This window comes from Anas platyrhynchos, chromosome 14, assembly GCF_047663525.1.
Source record: "Anas platyrhynchos isolate ZD024472 breed Pekin duck chromosome 14, IASCAAS_PekinDuck_T2T, whole genome shotgun sequence".
Taxonomy (NCBI): domain Eukaryota; kingdom Metazoa; phylum Chordata; class Aves; order Anseriformes; family Anatidae; genus Anas; species Anas platyrhynchos.
The window spans coordinates 806,068-832,091 of record NC_092600.1 but is presented as its reverse complement, the minus strand read 5'-3'; the positions used below and the strand labels follow the sequence as shown (position 1 = coordinate 832,091).

At 44.0% G+C, this 26,024-nt stretch overlaps 1 long non-coding RNA gene across 1 annotated transcript in view; it reads right to left on the bottom strand.

Annotated features, from left to right (window-relative positions):
* LOC106018004 (uncharacterized) overlaps positions 1 to 23,512 on the bottom strand; it is a 34,508-nt gene extending 10,996 nt beyond the window's left edge. The window contains exon 1 of the long non-coding RNA XR_003500562.3: positions 23,315 to 23,512. This is a non-coding gene — a long non-coding RNA (uncharacterized lncRNA). The remainder of the gene's footprint in view (positions 1 to 23,314) is intronic.
* Between the last annotated feature and the right edge of the window lie 2,512 nt (positions 23,513 to 26,024).

Sequence of the window (26,024 nt, the reverse complement as noted above, 5' to 3'; positions counted from 1 at the left end):
ATTGTGCTCCTGTAGTTTCTATAATTTCTATATTGGATATTAAAGAATATTAATAGGTTACAGCAGAGCAATCAGGGTACCTAGCAGCCTTGAAACATACCACAGAGCATTCAAATTAAAGGCATTTGCAGCAGTGACTGTGCTGTAAAACCCAACACCAGGTCACCCACCACACAAAAGGCAGCTCAGAACCACTTTCACAGTGCACCACTTTGCAGAGCCGTGTATAAGACACTTCAGTAAACAAAGGTATGTATGTAACTGTCTGAACACGATTCCAGCTTCATTTATCTTTGCTGTTTCTTCATAATTATCTCAGCCTCCAAAAGCACAGCACAGTCAGCAGTACACCACACCTCAAAGCACTGCTTGCAGATGTAATGCCCAGTTCCTCTGCGCAGATATTGTACGCGTGATACAAGGCGATGAGCACTACTGTCTTTAAGCCAGACTGAATGCTCACCATTCAGATGCAAAGCCCTGACCCCATAAAAAACACCAAGTTTTCAGTTTTATTGGGCTCCTCCTGCCGTAAAGCAAGGTCGTAAGATTTCTGCTAGCAAAAGCTGCATCAAAAGAACAGACTGAAGAAAAATTTCTAGGACTAGCTGGCAGAGAATGAAAATACTGGGAAGTTTCACTCTAAAGTGGAAACATTCAAACGGCATAAGAGAGTGCATGGTGAACCTAAGTTGTTCAGCACCCTTTTTGTAAGTGATGGAAGAGGAGAGGGTGAGTCTGGAGAAGAGTCAGCTGCATAAATCGTAGATCTCTGTGCCTTTCTGGACACATACTTCAATATAAATCAGCACTTTGTCTACAGCAAATGCAAAATGAGAGTCACAGAATTTGACTTCAGGATTTCAACTGTTTTAGCCACTATATATTTGCAAATCTTCCTTCGTTTCTGCCAAGAAAAAAAAAAAACACCAACACCCTGAACGTACGTACGATTTTCTCAAGAGACTCTTAATGTTCACACCAATTAATGCCTGAATTCTAGCAGGTGAGCTGCTTCTCTTTTCTCCTGGGAATGATATATTCAATTACTGCCAGCAGATGCAAGTAGGGGAGCAAAACAAATTCTTTTTATTTCTGTTCCACACATTGCTGACTATTTTCACCTCAGTTCTATGCAGAAATTTTGTATTAAAAAAGCTGTTCTCTCCCACCCTATGCATTACATTGTGCATTCTTTAAAATAATATAAATTACCCTGGGATGTTTCCGTCTCTAACAACCTACTGAGTGGTGCCAGCCTATTCTTTGGACATCTGTTATTGCAGGGAGGCCTGCATGCAGAGATGAAACATTCGGATCATGCATCATGCCAGGTCACGCGCAAGTACATATCAAAGCATCAGGGCATAATTTGCACAAATGAGAATCCTTGGGAATTTAGTTCCTGATCTAAGACCAGCTAAATGATTATCAAAATATAATAGCCTGTCTTTAAAGCCTTTTTTTTTTTTTTTTTAAGAATAATGTTGGAATCAGCAAGTGAGCTGAGCTTGTTTCAGTTCAGAAGCCAACAGAGCTGTCTCCATGAGGAAATTGTGCCTTAGGGACATTTTGTGCTGTTCTCTTGAACCCACACAGAATTAAGTCATATTTGCACTGATTCCATAAAGAATTTTGCATGTGAAAACTCTTAGGCAGCCTTGGACATTGAAGAATTTATCACTTATGTTCATTCTCATATTTTAACCCCTTACGCCAAGCACCTGGCCCTGCACCACATTTAAGTGAATACAGAGAACTTCCACAGAAATTCCTCCATTAGAAAATGGAAGAATATGCTGCCAGCTTGATCCAGGGTTGATGGAAGTCAGAAGAAATCTTTTCATTTCCTCCCACGGTCATGAGGATTAGGGAGTCTTTTGTGCTGCAGGGGACTTCGGGAAGACCCCAGGCTTCTGCTCCAGGCAGGGTGAGCGCTGAGGTCTGGCCGGGTTGCTGAGGGCAGTCAAGTCTTGAGAGCCACCAAAGCCTCAAGGGCCAGCATTTGGTTACCCTCATGGTCGAAGTCTAATCCTTGCATCCAGTCCAAGCCTCCTCTCCCCCATCTGGTGGCTCTCATCATTCCTTCTCCATCTTTGCAGCTCAGCAGAGAGCCTGGCTTCGTGTTCCTGATGATCTCCTTGCAGTTACTGGAAGGCTGCTGCTAGGTTCCCCAAAGCTCGCTCCTGCCAGACCAGAAACCCCCAATTCCCTCAGCCTCTTCTCACAGGACTCGTCCTCTGATTACACAGGAACATTGGCACATGCACAGCTTGTTACGTTTCTGATTTGCTTCCCTAGTAATCTATTTCTCAGCCAACTTTGTTCTATAGCCTCACAACTTAGAGGCAATGGAGCATGCTAGCACTTTTCCTTGCCTGTTTTGAAAATCAACAAGGTCCCACTGTGGTGATTGCATAAATTACCATGTCTTCCTGGGAAAGGTTTTAGAGAGTTATTTCAAAATGACAGGTTCTGTGCTTTCCAGAAATCTGCACCAGTATATTTCTGTAAGCCCCGAAAGGGAAGGGGTCAGATGCTTAGCTGATGTAAGCTGTCACAGCACCATTACTCTTACACAACTCCGTTATTTTTTTACTCCAGTTAAGAGTCAGACCAACAATTTCTTGTAGGAGGCTAGCCAGCATTTCAAATCACAGCCTTGTTATTTTGGCAGCTTATCTCTGTGTACAGAAACCAATTATTGCTGGAATGCATTCATTTTTTTTTGTTCAGCTTCATTTTAAGGATTTAGCAAGCCATTCTTTCCACTGCTGTTCCTAGATTGCTTAAATAACGTGGTAACTGAATAATCAGAAGGGATCACTTCAGTAAAGAAGTGGTGGGCATTTTGAGCATTAGCACACAGAAATCCTTAAATACCTCAAGACACACAAGCCATCTGCTTACATGCACTTAACAAGAAAAACATTGCTCTACATTGTTTCCTTGAGATTTCACAAGCAAGTCCCAATCTGATCACCACAAAAAGTCTCCTAAAAATGCCCCCATCCAGAACTCTGGAAATGCAGAACTTCAAAGAGCTTGTGGGAAGGGGCAGGCAGGAGCGGCTCGCCCCACGGATGACTGCCCCAGCCACCCTGAGTCGTGGAGCACCGATAGGCGAGGTGGGCTGAAGCAGCCCAGCAATCACCCACATTCATGGTGGTTACTGATCTGAGTTTCTTCCCTGAGCTCTGGGTCAGGCAAAAGCCACAACCATCATGGCAGAGGGAGAAAAACCAAACCTAAAGGCAAGGGTTTGAGAGGTTATAATCTTTGTCCTCCTTTCATCGTTTATTTTCGTATTTGGGGAAAGGAAGGAAGGCCTTCTAAATAACATTTGCAAGAGTTTTGCCTGCCTTTTTTTTTTTCCCCTCAAATCAGTCTGTCATGTTCTTAAATAATCATTTTTTTCCTCTATACTTCCATGCAGCCTGAGATGATACACTCAGTGCCACCAAACAACAGCATTAAGCATTAGCTGAGCTCCGTTTGTAATACTGCACAGCCCTGTAACTTTGAAAAAATCATTTTTATCTGAGACTTCTCATTTTCAGCTCAGTCAAGGTCAAAGCAAAAACAATATTTTTAACCCTTCTTGGGGTGGAAAGGAGGAAGAAACACGCTATGCACAAAGCAGTGATCCATACAGAACATTAGGAATGTTTGTTTCAGCAGCTGCCACTTAAAAAGAGATCCAGAAAATCAGTTCCCATTTCAAACTTCATCACCAAGTGGCAGGACGTCCTTTCCAGGCTCCATGAGAGCTGGGCACTGAGTGCTTCAGGACACCGTGCTCACCGTGCACGAAGGCAGACAGGGAGGTCAGCAACGCGAGGGTGCTGCAGGTGTGCAGTCACAAGCACAGAGAGCCTGACACAATCCTCCCTGCACTCCAACAAAACAAACCCATGCCTGTATCTCAGTTCCTCTTTTTCTTTTGTGTTTTTTTCACATATATTTTTCATGTGACAGAAGAAAAATTTGCTTGAAAAATATTAAGCTTGTGTAGTTTGAAGTGGAAATGTTCTCTCTAACTCTGAAGCAGGCTGGTTTGATGCCTGGGTGCTTTGATGTATGTTTGGATCAGGATAGCTCCACAGTTTAAAACCACTCCTACCAATTTCTCTTTTTGTGCTTCCTTTATATACAATTGTATGTCTCCCAGCTCAGAAGAAGAGAAGGACTGTGTGGTCATGGAAGTAGTCAGCAAGAGAAATTAACATTTGGATGCCAATTGCCATTACACAAAGAGCTACCCAAATAGCAGGTTAATAAGATTGGTGGGTGAGACAACTGCCCAGAGCCTGGACTGCGAAAAGAATAAGGCTGCCTCATTTTAAACTGCTTTACCAGAACCAGCACAACTTTCTAGTGAACAAAATACTCAAGTGGTCTGCTGGATAGATAATGCTAGTTGCTCCTCTGTCTTGCAGTGGTTCTGCCCTTGTGCTAACGAGCTGATTCAGAGACAAGACGCAAGGGCAAAGCTACAAGCTGAAACAGGTTAACCTGACATCCCACTCTGCGATGCAACATAATGCTCATTCTTAAGAGAATCATCTTTTCAACTCTATTGCTGTTAATACCATTGGCTCGGTCACTTACACAGCTGGAAAAAAACCCTCACCCTGCTATCAAATAGTTTAGGAAGATCCTGTGAAAGTCCTGAAACCTGAAAAACAACGCACACAACTGCCAGAAGTCCCCACCAGCAGAAAACCTGAAAAAAACTCAGAATGGAAGCTTTTCCTGTCCTGTGCAAAGTCCCTGTGACGGTTCTGTATGATCCACATTTGAATGAATTCATAAGTGATAGGCATTGGTGATTTGAAATGAAAACCCATATATTGTGTGCTAAATATCCATTTTAGAGATAAAATATTTGCTTAATCATACACGATTCAAAAAGAAAAATGAGACAATGCAACACAAACAACCCAGTTAGCAGTGGAAATACGATCAAATATATTATGCACATTGGGACCAAGCCAACATCTATGGAAACCAGTGAATGTAACTACCCACAGCTCTGCAGTGCTTGTCACGCAAGGCCAAAACTCACTGATGTATCTTAGCAAGTCTATAATTTTACCAAGGTGTCTGATTTTTAAAAGATCCAGCTCACTCCTTAACTCAAATACATCTCTTTTAAAAAGCTTATGAAAAGAGAAAGAAACTTATTTTACCATTCTTAAGTTTGAGTGCCTGTTTTGCAGCACCTGGACTTATCCACTGACCCCTTAGGGGGATTTGCTTCCCCCCATGGGTGCCAGGTGAACACAGGGTGCTGAGCACAGAGTGGGGCCAGGGGAGCAAGCTCTGGGCACAGAACACTTTTCTACTCAAACGGAAACATGAGGTTTCAACTGTTTGCAAATCACACCAGCTTCAGCACACTGTGCCCCCTAAAAGGGCAGCTAGAGAAGTGGCAGCCTGATGTGCATGGGGCTGCAGCAGCTAAACGTGGCATTAAGCAGGGCCGGGGCTGTTCCCACTCCCGATGCTGACCCGGAGCCTCCTGCCTGCTGCTGTGCGATGAAATGTTTCATTTCATTCTCGTCAGGCACTGCAGTCTTGTGGAGCTACAGCTAATTATACAGGATTTATCTGTACGAAAACATGAGGATTAGGCAGGCAGGAAAGCAGCTAAAATTTATTTGGAGGCTTTGTTTAATAAAAAGGTATAAAAAACAGGATTTGTACAGAAACAAATCATTTCTGAAACACGTATCTAAAGGCAAGCAGGGGGAGGAGATTAGCATTCAGTTTATTCTTTCCTCCTACCCTTTCATGCTGCTGCCAGGGAGGAGAAAAAAAGAGGGATCTGAACTTGCGGTGCAACGAGGAGCTGATAGCTCCCGGTACGTGGAAGCTGCTGCTGCTTCCCATTGTTCCCAAGAGCTACACAGTCTGCACAGAGCTAAAATTAATTCTTTTACCAATCTGTATTTCATACCAGATGTTTAGTTCAAGAGGAGGTCAGTCCCCATGGAGCTGGATCAAAACCCCATTCTTCAAGCCCTGAGATAACAAACACCAAGGAAGCTGATGCTGAACTGCAGGCAGTATCAAAGCCCTCCCCGGTTCCAGCAGTAGGATCAGCGTGATGCAGGGTGGAGACGTGCAGGTGACAACACACAGGCACTGAGGTCACCACAGCTCCCACCGTGTGGGATAAACCAACCCATTTATGCTGTAGACAGAAATGGTCCCCAGACCTCCAGTGTTACACTGCGCTCCCATGCAAAGGTTCATTTGGTTTTACAGCTACAAGCAGCTGTGCAAATGGCCCTTTTACTCATGCTGGACAACAGCTTCCCTTAATTGCAGTAAGAGATGAGAACACCTTAACCCACTGGACTTTTCTTCCTCCCTCTACACCTTGGGCAAGAAATTTCAGCTACAATCACTAACACAACAGCTTTTAATCCCAACCTGTTATTTTACTCCCCTTGATTTTAAGTGAGATAACTTTTTTTTTCCTTAAAAAACAGCTTCCTCCCAAACTCCCTGTATCTTCTCTTCCAGATTCTTAGTAACATCAGTTTTACTGTATACCAACCATAATTCTTAACACACGTGAGAACCCAACAGTACTTCATCACTTTCCTTTACAACTCATTTGCATAAAAGAGCTTTGTAATAATTCTCTTAAAACAACATTTTGCAGGTTAACCACAAAGCAGATTTTAATTCGTCACATACTTTCATCATATTTACATTCTCTCACCCGATGAGGGAACACTGAACATCTCCATTTCATTGCTGAGAGCGCAGTGCTCCCCCAAAAGATTTGCAGCGACTCCCACACGTGCTGGCTCCGCCAAAAGCTGACAGCACCCTCTTCTCTGCACTTGCTCAACATCTCACACAGTGTGCTCTTGAAAAGAAGTTCTGCCACAGGATGACGCATAAGGAATAAAGTAGATGAATAATGGAACAAATACTATCAAAAATACTCCTGGTTCCCCCTCCCTTCACTGCCATTTAACATTCTGATGGACTGAAACTGAAAAATTACAGACAGCTGCACTGGTAGCAGAGTTGCTTGATACTGGTTTCATAGGTGTCTGCTTTCTAAAAAGTGCATTTATGGATTTATAATTGTGTTATAAACCCATTTGTGGGCAGGAGGCCCAGTGTTTCTTCTCTTCATTTAGATTTCAAGCTCTGAGAAGCACAGACTGAATTTTTCTTCTGCATGGTGCTTATGGTTGGAACAAAGCACAAATCAAGGAATAACGAAGTGATTATGAAAATGTTTTGTACAGATGACAAACAGGGCCCTTTCTGTCCGGGACATACCTGCTCACACTGGGCAGCCAGGTATGGAGAACTGCCTCTTGCACAGCCCTTTTTTAAAAGGGATCAACTTTCCCTTCTTTCCAGCACTTAACAGGTTACCTGCTCACTGGAGTCTTACAGCAAAGGCAACAGTAGGAGCAGAATAACTGTTCCATGTTCTCTTTCTAAAATCTTAATTGAGAGAGCAGTAATGACAAATCAGGAAATGAGGGAAAATATAATTTCCTAGTTTTATTTTATCCTTTCCTCATTTTAGTTCAATCAAGAGCCACAGAAGTAATATTTAGAGTAATATTTAGTTCTGATTTCTTAGAGTCCTAAAACCATTGGAAGGCCCATGGAGCTGGTGCTCCTGCACCCTACACAACACTAATTTTGGTGCTTTGCTACCCCACTCCCTAAGGTTTAGGCACACAAGACGCTTGGATAACAAATTATGAACTGATGCATGGTGTCTCTCTCTATACATGAGCACTCACTTCACTAAAAAATAGAGATAAATTAGTCTGATTTCATGGACAAGTGTGCTAAAATTCATTACGCTTCCCACATGCATTCATACAGAGCAGAAGATGCATGTAACCGGGAAACCTTCATTAGCTGTGCTGGGGGAGCAACCCCACCACATGGAGCCAAGCCCGGGCCTCTGCACTGGAGTAAGCAGTAGTGATGTGCACAAAGCAAGGTGTAACAAAGCTGTATACAAAGTTTAAATGCAACTGCAAAGCATTCAAATCTCATCTCTTGGGGTACGTGGCATAGGAATGCAAGAATTTTTGGTAACATTCATCCTGCAGAACAGAAAACCTCAGGTGTCATTTTTGAGCTTTTAGATTTCTAATACAGTTTTTAAAAATTTGTCTAAGCTACTCCTGAAAATGAATTGAAAGAAATGTCAAAAGACAAGTTAATTCCCAAATCAAACAATCCAAATGTTCAAAAAGCCAGGTTTCACCTTGCAGGCAGTTCCAACAGCCCCATTTATCATAGGACAATACAGACCTTATCTAATTATATAATCAAATTGTGCTCTTGCCATTACATTCTCATCTCTTTCCAGAGGTTGTTGAAGATGTCTTAGAGGAAAAAGGTTATTTTCTATTTGGTCTTTTTTATTTTTGCTGCCAAGATGGAAATATCAGCAGTAAAGAAGGTGAGAGGAAGATGGAAGGAGCAGTTAGCGCTCCACAGAGAGTGCTGATCAGAATGCTACATACGAGCAGCATGATCAATAGGAAAACAAGCAAGGAACAGATAATTCTCAAACCGATGGTAGGAGACACAGCAACCAGCAGTGCTCTGCACTGAGCTACATGCCACGTGGCACCAGCACAGCCGAGGGGCAACAAGGAGAGCCCTCTGCTGCGGTAACAGTGGATGGGTCACAGGCACCTGAAGGGTACAGAAGAATGTGCAAATGTGCCAGAGGCAATGCTGGCTGGGTTTTACACATGCTCGTCTGCACACAAGTGTAAGCATGAAAAACTCCACCAGCACAGTGAGACTTCTCCCAGTCTGGAAAGCATCTGAAATGCTGCAGTGAAGCTCCAAGGAGTCTCGTAACCCAAGTGAACTCAGAAATGATGATTTTGGGTCAGAAAACGCATGCTGTAAATAATGGAATGTAAAGCCAGGAAAGAACAAACTGAGCTGAGGCTCAGTGGTACAATAAGGATGTGTATAGATACAGCTGCACTGCTGGAGTCTGGAAGTTTTCGGTGCTGTGCTGGCATTTCTGAACTCCTGGTAAAAATAGCACCACTGGTGTGGCTACAGAAAGCTGTAAGGAAGTCCCACTGTTGAACAGGCATTAAAAATATAACAGCCTGCTGGGAGTATGGATTGAAAAGCCACAGGGAGAAGAACAAAGTTTGCATGTGTGAGAACAGTGACAAAATGCTGTGAGAAGCCTGGGGTGAGCATGTCTGGAGCTGGACTTCCTGCACTCCCTCCAGCAGCAGCAGCTGCAGTGTGGGCAGCCACACAATAACTTAACTCTTTTCTCTGAAGTACAGTACGGTCCATAACGTGCCACAACATATCCAGTGACTCCATTAGATTATTCAATGCAAGTTCCTGATTTTAGGTGAAAAGATCAGAGACGCAATGTTCACTTGTGACAGCATCTACCAAGAAAGCAAAATGTAAACTTCTCCTTTCTGATCCTTTCAGTGCATCCTCATCCTGAAACAAATGCTGTTTATGTTGCAGCATCGGACAGGCAATGGACAAGGACCTAGAAAAAAGCACAAGCTTTACAGGTCTCTAAATACACACTCCCTTTTAATTGGGTACAAAGGTACAAAGCTTTAAAACAGTTCAGTACCAGTCTTAGCATCCATGTAACAGCAACAGATGCCATGTGGGTCAAGTCCTTTAATCAAAGAAGGTGGAAGTTATTCCAAAAAAAAAACAGACATGAGCAGTTAGATGATAGCTCATACGAGAACAGGATCCTGCTGAATTTCACACCATGAAGTGTTTAACAGCAATAACCATTTTTAGACAAATGTTTCAGCTTCTACACAACCAGTTCCAACTTGGTCTTGTGTGGTTAGTTCCCTACCCCACCTTCTTGTGTCTGGAAGCCTTCATTACTGTTAAATGAGACATTGGGAAAAGCTCTCTGATTTCAGCGATGGTATTCTGAGCAGCACAGGAGAAGTATCCCTGTCTGGCCCACAGATGTGTCAGATAATGTTCCTGTGGGCCATCACTGCTTGCAGGATCACCACTGGCAAGGCTATGTTGGGATCAATGGTCCATCAGGAGACATGGAGGCCCCAGGGCCTCACACAAATTAGCAGAGTCACGGGGATGCACCCCCATCACCTCCTTACTCAAACATCCACTTACAGCTGGGTCACTTTGAGTTCCAGGCCAGAAGATGGGTGTGAGCTCACATCCTCAGGTGTGTTAGCAAGATGCTGTCTCCTGTCTACCTCCCCCCCCCCCCCCCCCCCCCCAGTGAGCACCATCTTCAGCCACTGCCTCAGGCGTTTGGTAATCCAAGGCTCTCCATAAAGGGCTTTTCTGCAAATCAGCGTGAGTCACTCCTGCTGCACCTCACCTCCTTGCTTCTTTTGACCTGCCATGAGCACATTCCAGAACTATTGTCATTGCAGCGTGATTCAATTAGCCCTCGATCTCCTCACACCCTAATTCTCTCATTTGCTAATTCTCTAGCCTGGAACAACAGATGCCTTCCTATCAAAACTTTCAGCACAGAGTGCTGACATTTGGAGATAAACAGAAAAGCACTAGACAGGCAGCTAATTCTCATCTCATCCTGCTCAGAATTTCTATTACAATTTGCTTTTAAGATGTCTATCCACAGCTCTAGCAGGGAGATACGTCAGACATGCAGCACTGCTAATAAAAAGACAACATCGCACTTTGCATGTCAAACAACAGCGCAGATAGGTTCAGAAATTTCACAGCACACGTAAAATCCTATTAACAGCACCTCCATTTGAAGACCTAATTTGAAGCTGCAGCACAAGCTCATTCTCCAAACTGATTATGGCATTACAGAACACGTTTATCCCTCCAGGTCTGAAGATTTTATTTAAGATCCCTGACCCTGGAGGCCAAAATTCAGTAAACTTTGTGGCAGGCACAATAATTAGACGTGCCAGAGCAGGCTCCCCGCACTCTCACTGCAGACTTCACTTCACCCAGCACTCACTTCCCGAGCACTAAGCAACGCGGCCAGGATTACATGTAGTGAGTGAAAGAATTTAAACCCCTCATAAGCACACGGGCAGCCCTCAGGGACAGGGGGAGTAAATATCTACAGAAAACAGTACGGCGCTCTGCTTACTAGTAAGGTCCAAAACATGAGGAATGGCAAGAAATCTCTTGCACAGCCTATGGCTGGCTCACAAAAATCATCTCTGCCAGCAGACACGTGGAACTCCAGTCTGTGCTCAGTTTGAAGCACCTCCCAGATGTGGGGAGCTCATTAGGCTAATGTATCTGAAGGCTTCACACATCCTCCAGATGCCAACCCAATGCTCTCAGGTGCATGACAAGCTGAAGGGTCAGCAAAAGCTGCAGCTACTTCTGGTTCAATGACAGCTTCCACATAGCATGCACAGAAATGGGTTTGAAAGAAGCCTGAATGACCCGAGTCTCCAGCTCACACATGAGGATCTCTTGACCAACAATGGACTGCAAAAACTCAGTCTCTTGCTTGTCTGCATGAATTGGAGCATACTGAAGCCATGAAGAGGTGTCATAAGCTCTGAACATGAATACAGCAATCATTCCCTCAGAGGATTTATAAGCTGTATGAAATAAAAGCCTCTTTTCACCTGGGCATGTTGGTAAGGCCACTTGATCTGGGTACTTAAGACAGAAGTACCAGATATCATCGTATGGATTTGTAGAAACCTTCCTTTAAGGCAAAGGAGCAGGAAAGCGTGGCCAGCAGCAGTGCGTGGCTGTGCATGCTGCTAAATGAAACTGGTGAAACAGCCACCTGCAACAATCCTTACCAAAGCTAGGAACATACCTAATGTGATCTCAAACTCATTTAGTCTCTGGTCAGTCTGATGCAGTTGTCAGCCACTAGCATCATTTGTGAGGTTTGCCCTATGCAGACCACTCCAAAATGACAGGGAAAAAAACAATACAATAAACAAATCAGCTTTATTGACCACTACACTTAATGCAACATAAAGCTACAGGCAATTGTCTTGGCTCTGAATGAACACTGAACTATTTTTCAATAGGTTGGTGACAGCTTTTGTGGAATGAGAATTCAATTACTTATCAGTTAAGGATAGCACAAGATGAGTAGTACTGGGCAGATTTTTGTGCAAGACAAGACATCTTTGCAGGAAGAATTTACTGCAAATAAGAAATGACCAGTAGAGGAAAGTGGTATACACAACATTGCTGCTAGGATAATTAGGAGCACAGCAAAAGCTTTCATTATTGGAAAATCAGTTTCCTTACAGTTGCATTTGTTTTAAAAGGATATACTGAAATCATTGCAATATTATTCTTACCCTAAATAAAAGCTGATTACTAGCCAGATGACACCAGCTGCAACATTTCCTTCTGCATACACATGAAACTTCATTATGGAAACAAGCTAGGAAACACATCCTGCTTGTAATACGGAGAAGGACTTGAGCTGGGAACTTGCAGGTTTTTAGAAGGAACTCCTGCCATCAGCATTCAGGTTCCCAACATGTATACTCATTCCCCTGAGCACCAGTTGGCAGCCAGATGGCCTGAACAAGCTTGCAAGGCTGCTTCATCTGGTCCCCTGCTGCAGAGAGCGGCTGGCAGGCCAGTGAAACGTGGCTTCGTGTGCCTGGGAAGTAGGAAAGGAGAGAGGCAGTGCTCACACCTGGCAGTTTGTCAGCACGGTGCTTCAGAAACTGTCGGGAAGTGGCTGTGAGCACACAGGCTTTGGAGATGCAGAGCCTTGCCAGGACAGCCGCACACACGAGCAGCAGGAGGAGCAGGAGGCAGCGCTGCGGCTCAGTGTCACAGCAGTGAGCAAAGCCTTGTCAGGGTCCTGCACAACTGCACTCAATTCAGCTGGCTTCAGATACAGACACATCCTCTTCCAAAGTTCCAGTTAACAGCAGGGGTGTCCCAGAGGCCACTGGTACAGCATCTTTAGCAAAGCCTTCAGAGATTTCCTTGCCTCCAGGAGAGTTTGTCACCTATTTGGAAGCTTTTGGAAGCTCCCAGAATATTCCTGTCAGACTTCTTGTAGCTGAAAAGTGTTTGACAGACAAGCTGTGTGTCCATGGGATGGATCAGGTTGTGCCGTACAACAGGTATTTACAGAAGATTTCCCTAAGAGCTATAATTCCACACAAGTTCTCCCTCCCACACCTTATTTCAAAGCAATACTTGGAAGACTCTCTACTAGCAGTCTATCAAAGATATTTTTCAAGAGTGCTTTGAACAAATACTAAGCAATAAAAGCTTATTTGTCAAACAGCATTACCTCCTTGGTTGCTGGAATTAAAGTGCTTTATTGTCATACAGAGACAAAAAAATGGCTTTTACCCCACTCTCTGCAGAGGTACCAGGCTTATCCCAGCCTAGCTATGGCACCTTTTATTAAAAGCCTTTGTTAAAATACCATCAGTATCTCATTGCCAGAGCAGGCAATGCCCAAGTGAAAGCCAGTCAACTAATACCCCGAGTTTCATTACAATCCTGATTTCCTATCTTCCAGTAAAAGCATTTCCACCCTACCAACAGGCAGATTTCCTGAGATTTTACATGAGGTATGTAGAATACATCTGGTATCGGTACGGGCAAACCATGAAGTCAGACTGATTGGTATTTATGAGCATTGCAGGTATTTTCCTCCCCAAAGAGTTTAATAGATTTCTACCAGAGAACTCGTGCCATTTCTCACATGCCATACAACATGCCTGTGCCCTACACTCTGGCAGTTTATAGCGACTTCTGTATATCAGCAGCAATAGATATTTAGTCCAACTTGACAATTTTCAATGAATCACCACTGTCCTACATCACAATAGTGTTCTGAGATGAGATTTTTGGTTTAATGTTAGAGAACAAAGCAGCCAGTTGCAGGTTCTTGAAACACTGTTCAGCTCAACAGCTGCCTGCATAAAGCAGCAGTCTGAGCTAGTACCAGAACAACAAAACACAGGGTAAAAGAACATTCCTTCATAAAACCATCACTATGTTTGCTGTTAAAGTATCAGTAGAAAAGCAGGGTATGGCACAAAATACAACAGGAATCCAGCCCTTTGTACCAACACTTACACAAGGCTCCAGACCAAGCAGGTTGTTGGGGAGAAGAGCTAGATCCAAGCAGAATGCGACTTACAGAAATAAAGAAAAATGTGCAAACGTATCTTATCTCAAAGTACGAGCAGCTTGGTCAAAGCCACTGACTCCACCTCCAGCACATTCTTACCACGTTTGAGAGAAAAATGTTGTTAATTAAGCAGGACCCTAATGAACTGAAGAAGGCATTTACCTAAAAGGCAATTAGGACATTCTCTTTCCGCTTACCCAAAATATTTTGTGAAACAAACATGAGCCTTGCTGCTGATTACAGACTTCTTCATAAATAAACATGGCTCTGAGATTGCCAGGTGCAGTTGTGTCACCACCTCCGAGCATTTAACGGAGCATCCCTGACTCCCCAGCAGAGGCCGTGTCCGCTCCCCCCTTTGTAAGCACTGCTATGGGAACATCACCACTGCTCTACCGACAGAAGCTGCGCACCCCACAAATTTGGCTGTTTGTCTCATGAAACTAAGGGCCTCTAATGTGCTGCCACACCCTGCGGTGTCTGTACCTATCTGCAGAAGATCCTGCCTTACGCTATACCTTCATTCCCAAGGCATTCTCACTAATTCAGGCTGGATTTTCAGAACCAGCTGATCAGAAGGGCATCACCTGGATTTCTAGGGCCCACTTGAGCCCAGCTGCTCCCCAGTTGCACTCAGCTTTTTGCCCATGGCTGCAACAAAGGGGGGGAAGTGTGCTGTGCTCAGCAAGACTGTCACACAGGCTTAGCTTTGATCCAGGATTTTGAGCAACACTCAACATCAGGTTTTAGTTGGTATTGACACACTTACCAGTGCAAACTTCTCAGATTGGGATTTATGCCAAGGCAATCTCTGAATGACATGAAAACCAAACAGGAACTTAATGACAGCAGCGCCTGGATGTTGGCATTAGGTGCATAGTGCCCATGCAGGCATTGCCAGCTGCCTGGGTATTCGCTTCTAAGTATTTTCCTCACAGGTAGCTTTGCCTCTCAGCATCCTCATTCCCACTGAAGCCTATTGCACTTGGGGTCCTCAGAGACTGCCACCCATTTTCCTCAGGGATCTGCCAACACCACACATACCTGAGGTGCCACACTGCCTAACGGAGTCTACATCCTCCTTGGAAACGGCATTTCCAATGCAATTTGTTACTTAGCTAGGCACTCTTGAAAACGAGCATGCTTTCCCAACCTAGCTGGACTTCATAGAAAGGGCAAGGGAAAGAAACCAAAGTCTGGTGCCTAAAAGGGGTGACCTAGCCAGAGACAAACATCTGGGAGCATCTCTCCAGTCTAACAGCTCTGAATGTTAGAAGAAAAAAGAAACCTCTCATCCGTGCCATATAGTTTATCCTGTTACTTGTAGCTGAATCCATTTTAAAATTATGTTCTCTTCTTGGCACTTGTACCCTTCACACAGCAGTAGCTGATTATCACAGCCACTCTTAGTTGCTGTTTATCCAATTGAAACATTTTGTTCTTTTAATCTTTCCTTCTAAGTTTTTCAAGCTCCTTAATCATTTTTGTTGTACATCCCTGACTTCATTGTAATACACAGCTTGCTGGCATTTTGGTACTCTTGATAATAACACTTGTAAGTTAATAGAGTCATGCCAAGAATGAATCTGCCCAAATTTAGATGCATTTTTAAGAGGCCAAAAATCCATAATCCCTCTTCAAACAACACTGGTAAGACTGCAACTAGATTTCTGCATTCACTTTTCCATAGCTAAATGCTAAAACTTTTAGGCTGATTAATGACTTAATTATTTCAAAATTAAAACATGGATGGTTTCATGGTTTCCCTCACTTCTTGCCAGCAGGACTTGCTACAAACTCAAGCCAAATTGGCTTTCATCTGCCATACCCAAATTTCTGTCATCCTCCCCACACTTTCCAAGTCCCAGCTCCTGCCCAACTCAGGCAGCTCCTGATGGAAAAGCTGCCCCCAGGAAGCTCAACCCAGCAAGGAAACTTTGATCCTTCTCAGGCAAAGACCATGTGTAGGTTTATTTTCTACATTAAAGAAAAAAAAAAAAAAGAAAAAGTAATGCTTGAAGAAGAGTTCTTTTTAATTTACTTTCAACTTTCTAACCTTTCTAGCGGTGCCTTTAAAATTATTTTACCTTCACAGGACTCACAACACTGCTCCACAGCTGTGTGCTGCACACAGTGAGCAGTGCCCTAGGGTAATGGTGAACATAAGCCAAGCATGCAGGAATTCATGCACTTGTGCACTGCCTACTCCAAAACAAAACAGGTAAACTCACAGGATGAAAATTCTTTGCTGCCCTAGCTGAACACAATTGTGCCTTATGGCAGCCATATAAATTCCAGAAAGAATGTGTTTTTAGAGGCAGCACACTGAATCACGTAGACAAAAAAAGCTGCTTGGGGCTGTCCATTTCTTCTGGCTGTCAGAGTTTTTCAGTTTGGTTTTACAGTTTTCTTTGGCTCTATAAAGTACTGTGACATACTGCTGCAGACCTCTGGCTTGCTATCTATTCCATTTTTTTCTGACTAAGTGAGATGCCACTTTGAAAGGCACTGAGGCGTCCCTGTTAAATTACACCCAGTTTGTGCAGACAAGCATGTAGTGAATTTACTCCTACTAGTTCGACGTTTAATTCAGCTCAGGCCTGGGACGACACGCTGCTGACAGGAGACCCATGACAGGCTAGACAGACAAGGCAGGGAGACGCTTGCAGCGCGTGCTGCCGCTGAGCTGGGTGCACGCATTGGGCAGGCAGACACACGGAGCAGTGCTCGGAGCACTCGCATCACCTTCCCTGCACATGTTTACCTTGTACAGTTTAGAGGGCAGCTCTGGTTTTCACCTCTTTTGATGTCTTTGTTCTACCTTTGCAGAGAAGATAACTCTTACCACATTTATTCATTTGGCCCCCCAAAGCTTTGTTTTCCCTTCAGCTGAACCTGTTTAATCAAACATGGGAGAGGGAGGGGGAGGCCAGCCACCTCAGAGCTGCAGAGCTACCACACCAGCAGGTGCCACCCTGCAAAAGTGCATTTTTTTTCCTGCTTTTAAGGAGCTTTTATGTTTTACAACATAATTTATTATTTCAGCTCAAGAGAAACAAACATGTATTTCTTAAATCTGGTATTTACTGATTGAGCAATTGCTTTCTTATTTGTGGTGGACAAAGACCTAATGCAGCAAATTAGCAGTATGGTAGGTCAAGTTAAAGAAAAACTAAAAATAAGCAATATAATTGGATGTAACTCTACCTAAACCTGCGTGTGGCTGTGCCCCCTGTGCCATGCCTCAGGGGCAGCCCTCCTGCAAGAGGGGAATTTCCCCATTTCAGCCCAGCTGAGCACTCACCCAGCTAGAAAAGCACATCACTCTTCATGGAATAGAAATAAGCCAAGTGACCAAAGACCCCGGATCAGCGTGCCGGTACTGCCGTCCCGTGGGGGTAGCACTGTCCCCACAGGGCAGCTGGCCCCTCTGCCCCACCCAAGGAACATGGGCAGGTTTGCCCAGCAACTGCAGGAGGCCCTTTTTTCTTCAGCTGAGAAGGCTGAGATACCATGCTGATTTTTTTTTTTCCCCCCATCTTAATGAGAAAAATGGTACAAATAGACAGTGCTATGAAAAGAAGCATGGCTGGGAGATGGCCAGCCTCAGGTGACATCAGTAATGGGGGCGAGGGAGAAGGGTAGAAAATGTACTCTCATGTACTACAGATATTGTTCTTCAGAGACAAATGATACCAGCAAACACCAGCTCCCTGCCAAGATATAAATATCAAGCTGCTGATACAAGCCTGCCTTTGCTGGTCACGAGTTCAGCGATTCAGAAACGACACCAGAGGAGGGGAGCAGAATTACAGATGTTGACTCCAATGTTGCCCACAGCAAAGGAGCTGAGGGGTCTATTTATTTGCCAGGAATAGCAGCATCATTACTAAAAAAAAAACTCCAGGATGACATTGAGCTGTTTAAGTTGCACCCGTTTGCTTATTTAAAGGTAATATCAGACTTTGCCTGGAAACATGCTAAACAACAGCCATTTTTCAAACCCAAAGAGGCTGAAATAAAAGCAACAGACTCTACACTGAGGCTGTTTTCAGTGTTGTTGTTGTTTGTTTGTTTTTCCCATTTTAGCAAAAATACTTGCCACACACCTTCATGCTGTCCAGAAAGAGCAACCATTTCTTACATACTGCTCTGAAAGAGCTTTTCACACAAAGTACATTTCAGAATTCCCATTGAGAAAGATCCTGCATGCAGTTCAGTACATTATTAATTAAATCAGACATGCCAAACAAGAAGTGAAAAGGAAACACTTTGAGCAGCTATCCTGTCAGTCTGCAGTAAAAGGAGAGTTGGCAGCTGAGATGCAGACATTCCTGGAAGAGCAGCTTCTGTGGTGCTAATCCAATCTCAGATATTCAAATGCTTTGATTTTCACAGCCATCAAAAACCTCAGCCGAAAGGAGAAATGGATGCATTAGCCAGACTACGAGAGCATCAGAATGACTGAAAAGATGCAGAGCTACAGGAGTGGAAGACCACAGTTTATCCTCAGTACAACAGGACAACACGCAGCTTGTTACTGCGGGTCCAATGTACCAAATTTAACACTGCGTGTAGGACTGTGAGCCTCCCCAGTGTATTTGCAGCTACATTTTAAGTGAGTAGTTAGTCCATAAGATACATCCTGGCATCTGGGAAAAAAAGAATATGTACAAGTCTGAAGGGAGTGATTCAAAATGCGGACAAGTGTGCAGTGGAGCTTTCCAGCACGCACAGAAGACAGCCGGGCTGAGCTACCCAGCTGCAGAGCTGCAGCAGTTCTCATGGGCTGGCTGCCCTAATGGGATGTAGTCTGGAAGGGGAGGGCACGGGTTTGGTTTGGATTTTGGTTTCTTTAAGCAAATAGTTACAAGCTGTAATACCTTCAGGACAATTAGACACCTTTCCCAATGGGTTCATTTAGACACCTGGATGCTGTACACAGGCACGCACCCACAGCAGGACCCAGCAGTAAAAGTCTCCTCTTCTGCCGCAGGGATCCAACATGACCACAGGTACTTCACGTGGAAACATTACTAAAGTGGACTGGCAGTATCACTTGGGAGGTAAATCAGCCCCCTGAACATTTTTCTGCAGGGTGTACATACATCCTGTCATGTTAAACGCAACCTAGTTCTTCCCTTATGGGCAAGTATTCAGCTAATATTTCAGAACAGCAACTTGGTACCAGCTGAAATCCACAGATCTTAGCAGCTCAAACTGCACAAGATTCTTTAAGAAATTCTCTGTTATAGTTGTCCTGAAGCACACCAAGAATGAGCAAACCAGAAGGTGGAATATGAACTGACAGAGTAGGTAAACAAAATTCTAAAAAAAAAAAATCAGCCAATTTTCACTCTATTTATGGTTGTATTTGGAGATACTTTTTTTTTTTTTTCCTGATTTAAACCTTAGATATGCTGGGAAAGACTGCATGTCTTGTTACTGCTCTGGGTTTAAAACTGGACTGAATGGTTTAGAGGTTCAATTTCATAATTCTATCACAAAATCTGTCTGGCAAGATGGAAACAGAAAATGGGAAGGATACCATCCATACTTGTGAAATAAAATTATTCCACCTATTAATCAGTGTAACAGTTATTTATAGCAATCACATTTCATCCAGTCATTGCTTTATAATGTTTGGGTGTTCAGCCACTTGTGTAAGATGTTTTCGTTTAGTACAATCACCACTCTGTGCAAATAAATTCCAAGCTACGTTATTCAGAAAATAAATTTGTGATCTTCAGTCTTCAATTCCATTACTTTGCAGTGGAAATCCAGCTCACTTCTGAGTCACCTTTTCAGAGATGGGAATTGCTTGCTAATACAGGAACTGGAAGAAGCATGCACATGCAAAGAGTAAATAAATGCTGAACGTGCTGCCGAAGCGGATGCCCTAGCAGAAAGCTGCAAACTCAGTGCCTCTTCAGGCCGACACCAAGCCTGCCCCAGAGCAGCCCAGCAGGGGCCACGCACCCGTAGGACACCCGCACCCTGTGGGTGTGCTGAGCCCTGCCCCACCCCGCCACCCTCCCTGCTGCCCCGCTCACAGGCAGCTGATGAGGGGATTTCAGATCTGTTCAGAGATAAGTTATAAATTGTAATTTGCTGTTTATTTAATGAAACTCATTGAGACTAATCCTCATTTTCTAGCAAGTGTAAAAAAGTTCCATTTAATTAAAATTAATGACCTTCATGCCTACAAAAGATTTTCAGGCTTGGAGGATTAGATTTAACACTCTGAAAGAGGCAAGCACACATGCGATGTTCAATTAAATAGAGAAAAATCTGTGAAAAAGACCATCGTTTCTGTTGATACTTTAAACTTTTCCTTGAAGGGGGAAAATATAGTTATTGCAGAAAAAACACATTTGCTAATACCGGCTACTCTCCGCAATTGCAAAAATATGTTTGTACTTTAATTGCTTCCAGTAAATTTACTGAAATAACATTCACCACTTTTTAATTTCCATTTTTCAGAATTAATATCACAAAGAAAAAAATTGGATATAATGTCATTAAAAAGGCTTTCTTAATACGTGGCATTTCAGACATGGCAGATTTTAGAAGCTAATGGCAAAATTAAATTAAAGGTTCTGACATAAAACATGGAGATTAAGCAAATAGCGAACTACATTTGGCTGTGAAACATTTCCCTCATACAAAGCCTATATTGCATACTGTTATCTCTATGTACAATTTATTAGAGGAAAGTCATTAAAATCCTCTTTATATTCAAATTTTGATATTACTTGCAAAGTTGATAGATAGCTAGATTTAAAGAAAAGAACACACACTCAAGAGAAAATTTTTATTTGAAAAGTTTTCTTCATCTCAGCAAAAAAATCAAGTTTCACTTTGGCAGATAATGCCAAATTAAGACAAAATACCACAGCTGCTCATTCTGCTCCGCAGGCATACTCTAAGCATAACAGGCTCACGGAGCACCACCAGTTCCTGTATTAGCGAACCTGCCAGTACTGCCGCTCACGCTAAGCAGGAAAGCTGTGGGTTTTTTGATGGAAGCTCAGCACAGACCCGCCTTCACACCTCAGCACTGCCAAGCAGCAACTAGATGCTGGGAGGGGGCACTGCTCCGCTTCCCTCCCCTCTAAACTGAACTGCTCAGCCCTGGAGGAGAAGCCACCACCTCCCCCCAGCACCACACAGCCCTGGATGCTGGGGACAGGGACAGCCCCAAGGCACAGGTCAAGGCCACACAAAGCTCTCCTGCTTCATTGCAGCTGTAAGAAGTAGCATTTATTTGTAACCAAGTTATTGTGCATACTTTGCTGTGTTTCTGATTTGCAATGGGGGATTTTTAATGAAATAATGCATTTCTGCTGTAGATAGATGCCTGTATTTTAGGCTGAGTATCACACTGAAATTCTGAAATCCCTCTTTATTTAAGTTACTGTGGTAAAGCAGAACATGACAAATTGATGTGTGGGAGTTGAGTGTTCTTAATTTTCTAATTAGTGTTTAAAAAATACCCCCCTCCAAATAATAATCATAAAAAAGCTTACAAGTAAAAGCCCAGCAAATACAACAACCTTGATACCATACTTGGGTTAAGGAAAAACTGAATTCCTCACCACCACTTTCTCAAAAGCTGTCCTTTCTGAGGCCATACTCAACCCCTACCATTCACCCGAGATACTAAGGGCTATATTAAATGTAAGATTTTATGGTCTGAAACTATAGCTGCTTTCCATACTGATACGATTTTCAAATGGAAAAAAAAATAGTTCTATTTCTCTAAAGGCCACCATTTCATTTGGTGTTGTATTTTACTCATTAATCACTGTTGAAGAACATTTCTCATGGCCCCGCTGATAATCCTCACAGCTTGTTGAATTTCACCAAGCTGCAAGTGTTTTATATATTTGCTCATTTGTTTTAAAAAAGTAACTTTCAAAAATTTCTCCTGAAGCAGCATCTGTGTTTGCATATATTTTAATTTATTCCTTGAAGTTTACTTGTTAGTGGCTTTTCCTTCTCCACACTTCAGTGCTAAAATCTGAGGCAAAAATGCTTTTTACCATGCTGTCATTTTGGTTTAAGGAAGGAATTAAATCTGCATGAACTGTGTGCCATTGCTCCTGCACCCCCCAGTACCTCGCTGCAGGGCCACAGGGTCAGGACAAGTACAGGGGACTTCTTCCCTCTATATGATCAAAACTTACAAAATGCAAAATAACAGGTTCAGAACAGGTTTCTAAAGATTCACTTACCACTCCCCTTAAAAACAGAGACTTGAAATCAAACAGGCTCCTGCCAATACCCAGCACCCAGGCCTCGTGCAGGCAGTCAGTGAGGATTTATCGGGTGGCACAGAGAAATGCAGCACAGAGCACCTGGGGCTCAGCTCTGACGCTAGCTGCCTGCCACCTGCACACCCATAGCATGAGATAAGGAAATTGGGTAGCAGTTCAGACTGGGGTAGCCTCTAGAGGTTACAGGAGATCCTTAACATTTTCCAGGTACTTATGGCTGCGTGGGGACTTCTGGCTGGTGAACCTGAGCTGGGAGCATGACTGAGCACTGAGGTCCCTTTTCAGCAGTCACTCAAACAAGTTCCTCCCATGACACATTTGCATCCTTAGGCAGGTCCTGGCATCACTGCATCTTGTGCTTACAGGAAAAAAGGAATTATAGGGACACATTTCATCCCTATAAAATTTCAGGTACTCCAGGTACATATTTTGTGTATAATGTATTTCTCCAACTACTTTTTCCTCAGCCAGTTGCTTGTAACCAGCACCTAAAGCAAAGCACTAGTCATGAGGCTGAATGAGTTGGTAGTCTCCAGTATCCAGCTTTGCACAGATCATTCACCCTGAAGCTCAAGAAGAATTCTTGAAGCCCTTTGCTGAAATATATCCCAATTACCCATCACCACTAATTACTTTCCAATGCATTTAGGACAGCAGTCATGAATCATAACCTCATCTGCTCATTGCCAGAGCACGATGCAGTACCAGGGGCTCTCAGAACACCTTCAGGGAGCACCAAGATGTAACAGCTTCCCGAGAAAGCTCTCTAATGGAGCTGGGAAAAGAGTCTTTTAAAAGCACACTCATGAACTGATCCAAAGGCAATTTTGTTCCAGCATCCAAACAATTCTTCAAAACAGCAGCATTAAAATTTAAAAGAAAGAAAACTCAAACAAACCTTTCCTCGGTCTGGCAGCTTTAACAAGTCACAGGTTCCCAGAGATCTCACCTTGGTCCCAAAAGCTCTCTCCTTGCCCGTGACACCCTTTTATACCTGTCTGAGGGAGCGGCCCTGGCTCCTGCCCTCCCCTGGCTGGCCGGGGGTGCCAGGTGGCTGCTGTGAGTCGATCAACCTAATCATCACTGGGGGGGTCAGGCTCCTGCTGAAGCTGCTACCCGTTGCCACACTCTGAGGATTCAGATCGTGGGTCTGTAATTCACACTGCTAATTTCCACTACAGGTGGCTAATCTTCTGAAATGATCTTCAAAAGCCAGCAGTGCTCTTGGGCTTCTGGAGTTATTGTGCCACTGCTGCGTAAAGCCAAGTAGCTTGTAATTTTCCGTGCATGTACTTTGATTTCAAAATCCGACATAGTAGATAAGCATTAGTTGAAATAATTGTAGAAACTGCTTCTACTAAAGCATCTTTAATACAAATGAGGTATCATTAGCAGCAAGACACTTATTTTATTACAATTGTTTAAGACTTAGCAGTGATTATTGTTGGCACACATACTGAAGTAAAAATCCTTTGACATTATTTTGGTTAATACACTTAAAATGTTGTACTAATAGAATAATTAAAGAAAAAGAGAGACAAAAATAAACAGAAAGCAAAGCTCAGGCAACCAAAGAGAACAAACTGCATTGCATGTGCAGGCGCAGTGCCACCTCCGCGCACCCGCTGCAACCCGGGCAGGGGAGCCGGGGCACGGGGCACACGTGGTGGCTGCAGGAACGCACAAGGGCAGGAGGAGCCGAGCAGGGAGAGCACGTAGGTGTGACGGCAGCGCAGGGCGAGGAGGCAGCAGTGGCACAAGAGGGGGCGGCTCAGCTTCGGCCATGGCAGCGAGAGGAGAGCGCCCTGCCAGCGGGTGGGCGGCAGTGACACGGCCACAGGGGACAGTGCCACAGCTTGAAGGGACGTGAACACGGTTGGCAGCCATGTCTCGGGTGGCCTAGGTGACATCCTAGCTGGGATCATTGGTCGCTTAAATTTAACCTGGGCAAGTTTCATTTCTGAGTGAGAGAAGAGAAGCAGCAGATTGTGGGCAGATGCTGCGTGCACTTCTGTTGTGTTTGCTGTGTTCGTACAGAGCTGCACAAGGAAAATGATCTCCAGATGCCAACTGACAGCATCTAGGAGTTTATAGAAGAATTACAAAGCCGGGAAGGGAAGGAAAGGAGAGAGGGGAAGGGGAAGGGGAAGGGGAAGGGGAAGGGGAAGGGGAAGGGGAAGGGGAAGGGGAAAGGGAAGGGGAAGGGAAGGGAAGGGAAGAAGAGCACATCTTTAATCCCCAATGCAATCTTCTGAAAAAAAAAAAAAATCAAGCAGTCAAAAAAAAACAGTATAAGATTCTCCTCTAAACACAGAAACTGGGACACCTGCAGACAAGGCTTTCACAAGTGAAGACCACCTCATTTCTGCCTGTGCTGCTCTGATTGCAGGGAGGGAGCTCAAAATGTCTCCCTGTGCTCGGGGGGAGGTGGAGCAGCTCTGCTCACCTGCCTGCTGCAGCGTGTTCAGCTCAGGGAGCTGCTTGCAGCTACCCCAGCACCGCCCTGCGCTGCCCTGCGAAGCCCTGGATTTAATGCCTGCTCCCAGGGCTGGCAGGAAGCCACACGGAAACACAAATCTGAGTCCCTGGAAATGGATTCTGGCAATGTCAACGTTTTATGTGCCATTTAGATGCTGTTTCTAAGCAAGCTGTCACTAAGAAAGAGTTCAAAATCCAACCTGCCACCTCAATAATAAAAAAAGGAATTCTGAATAATAGTGCCAGAAAATCAAATTTAAAAAATCCCTGCTTCATTAAATAAATTGAAATTGGGGGGGGGGGGGGGGGGAGGGGAGCAGAGGGGCAGTGATAATGGCATCTCTGAACAGCAAGGTGGAAAGACAAAGTTTAGTGAGGGGCATAGACACAGGTTTCAGAGGAGAGAGCCTGCACCCTTGTGTCATTCACATTCCAAGACTGGCTTCAGATAGTGAATAGCAAGTAAAGCCCGTGCTGAGCGGTGTGATCACGCTTGCCGTGTCTGCACTGGGCTGCTCGGCAGGGGCTCGGCCAGCAGCAACCCACCGAGGGAGGCCACTGCCTGCTCCCTGCCCACAGCACGCAGTGGGGCGCTGAGCCAGGCCAGGCTGCTTCGTACAGAACAGCTGCCCCAGCAGCTCTCTGATCAGCTGTTTGTGCTTCTAAGAAACTCTTCGGTCCCTGTGAAAGATAAGGTGCTTTCCTCCAGCCTGAAGAAATCTGAGAAATACGTCTGAGAAATGCAGTCTTTGTAAAACAAACCCTTGTTTTCAGTGGTGCAACTCATTCAAGGAAACGTGTTCTGCATGGCCCTACATGCTGCTGCAACGCCACCGCCTGCACCCGAGCATGTGAAGAAACAGCAGGGCATGAGTCTAAAACAGTCCAAAAGGCAAGGAAAAACAGAAAGTGCACTTTTAGTGGGCACAGTTTATTGAGCAGCATTCTTGAAGCTTTATGTCTTGATAGCAGAGTTTACAATGCTCTTCTGTAGGACAGGGAATATGGAACAGTTCAGTTGTCTGTTACAGAAACTTCAGTGTATTTAGGCTTGATTCAAATGCTCCTAAATGCTAAATTGCTTGTCAACAAAGTGTGTATAAACATACAACACAGAAAAATATATAAAT